Source organism: Ambystoma mexicanum, chromosome 7p, assembly GCF_040938575.1.
Source record: "Ambystoma mexicanum isolate Mex_15411 chromosome 7p, UKY_AmexF1_1, whole genome shotgun sequence".
NCBI classification, from domain to species: Eukaryota; Metazoa; Chordata; class Amphibia; order Caudata; family Ambystomatidae; genus Ambystoma; species Ambystoma mexicanum.
In genome coordinates, this window is record NC_090939.1 from 712,728,274 (window position 1) to 712,730,784 (window position 2,511).

The 2,511-nt window shown below is 50.9% G+C and overlaps 1 pseudogene; it reads left to right on the forward strand.

The window, feature by feature from the left end:
- Positions 1-1,828: 1,828 nt before the first annotated feature.
- Positions 1,829-2,003, forward strand: LOC138526632 (U1 spliceosomal RNA; annotated as a pseudogene).
- The last annotated feature ends 508 nt before the right edge of the window (positions 2,004-2,511 follow it).

A 2,511-nucleotide genomic window follows, 5' to 3' on the forward strand; every position in this document is an offset into this window, starting at 1 on the left:
TTTTTTGCCCTGCACTTAGCAATGCGCATTCTCAATTGTATTAACCATTAGGAAGGGGAACAAAAGGTGTCTAAGCCTTGCATAAGGACTGTACACTGTTTAATTCACGGCATGCCACATTTGTATTAATTGGTAATGGTATGTGGAAGAGGAAGGGCCAATGCAACTCACTTTTCTGCCGCCTCCCTTCCTCTCTGCACTATAAATGCTCTGCATTCACACCGGCATGCATTTTCATGCTGTCTAAGTGTTCGGGATCCCTACAGAGCTCGCCACGTGTATTTGCTAGCATGCAGCAGGTGGACTCCATGCGTTTAGAATTAATCAAGGCCCACCATGCTCGCCTGGCAGACAGCAATACAAATTACAACTAAACGCTGCTTGCCATGCACGCATGGTAGGCAGCATTTACTCATTTGCACGGTGGAGTACAAATGTGCAGCGCAAATGCAGGCATGCACGTGTGTATGCCGCTTTTTGCCATAAACATGTGCACTCCAGTATTAAAATGACCAAAATTTGGTGGTGAGGAGCCACCTGCGATTATGTCTACACGTAACGGCTCTGCACCGCCAAATTATGACCAGGAGCAAAATGAGCTCCTTATCCCTCGCGTTAAGCAAATTACTTTGTGGATTAAGTGGCTCCCGTTCTCATGTTGAGGTCCTTTTTGGAGAGTGTGTTGTTTTTCACTGAGAACTCAGGCGCTTTCTGGAATTCAGGGCATGCTAAGGTGCCACAGCAGAAACAATGTGTGACAATAATGGAATTGATTTTGAAAGATTGAAGAGGCTTGCACAAACAAAAGGCCCAAACGTAACACTGCTGCATATCATATCAAGCACAAAATGCATATAATGTAGAGCCCAAAATTGTGAAATATTACATTTCACTCTGAATCAAAACCACATACTAGTTACTGATTGGGAGAACGCAGCATAGAATATACTGACTTAATGTCATCTACTCTAACTTTCAGTATTAGTAAAGATCCCATGGACGTCATTTAAGGGTAGCCAGGGATAGAAAGTGCTACCCCTGGCTATTGGCTTGCTACCCCTGACCAATCGGCCTCTACCCCCTATCCAATCCTGCAATCAGGAGCACAGGGGCGTGGCCACACACGGCACATTCGCGCCTTTGGGCTGGCTCCGGGCTCCCTCCATTTTGTTTGCAGGCAGGAGGAGCACGACATGTCTGTGAGCTGACTGAATGCAGGCCTGCACCTGCACCCCGCCTGCGGCGCTGAGTGGAGAAAGAAGCTCAGCTGCTCAGGTGAGTGATCAATGATATTGAATATAAACTACTGCCTGCAGTCGAACAATTTGTGAGCGGGCCGGGCGCGGGGGCCGGCGCCAGGTGGAATTATAATATCCACCTGGCCCAACGCGGCACCCGGCCAGCCTGCAAATTGAATTTGAGACACTGCTTGGTGTGCGCTTGTGGTGTGCTGGTGGCTGCTCTTGTTAAGCTGCACGGCCTGTCGGCTGCAGATGTCATGGGCCCGTAAGGGGCCGACAGGCCAGTGGGCAGACCGCAGCGGACCTGCTCAGGCCCTCCTGCTATCAGACTGGGCCTGCTGGCTGACGGCCAAGCCCGAATGTATGCCAATCTCATGCCGAGCAGAGCCTCTGATTGGAGAAAGGAACTGTGCTACAATGTGCCTCTTCTGCTTGGTTCTGCCTGCCGAAGCATCCCCCTACACATGGGAAAGGCAGCTCTGCAGATGCTCAGGTCTTCTGGGAGGCCTAGGACAGGCCTGCCTTCTCACCCTTACTCAGCAGGGCTTCCAGGACAGGCCCAGCCCCTGCCCTTCCACTTACAACTCATACTTATCTTGCAGGGGAGAACCTGTGATCAGAAAGGCAGATCTCCCAGGGTGAGGCTAGGCTCATTCATTGCACATCAGATCTGCTAACCAAGGTGCCTGCGATCTCCCCAAATGCAAGATACTTGACTGCATCATTTCTGGTAGTGGGAGACTGCATTTGCGCTTTCCCCTGATTTATTGGTGAAAGAAAGAAAGCGTAAAGTGTGCGAGTAGGTTGGTTGCACTCAGAACCCCAAGCCTTGTAGCAGAATTTCGTTTGCTGCAGTCAAGAGGGTCAGTGCTGAGCAGCTCGGGTCCACAGCCTTGATTTATTGGTGAAAGAAAGAAAAAGTAAACTGTGAGAGTAGGTTGGTTGCACACAGAGCCCCTGGTCATATAGCAGAATGTATGATGCTGCAGTCAAAAGGGCCAGCGCTGAGCTGCTCAGGTCCACGGCATTCACTGGAGGGGTGAAGTGCACAGGTGCCTAACCCCAGACTTGTGAACCCCATGATATCAGGTGGTGCTGTGCCTGTTCCCAATATGACCCCCAGCCACTGTGGGATAGCGGATCCCTGCCATCAGCTCATGGGGGGCAGGGGGTCCTCTTGCAGATGGGGGGATATCTGTTGTCCAGAGAGTAAAGTCGACACTAGCCAAATGTGCATGCCTTCAATCGGACAACCGGAGTAGGCACGCTG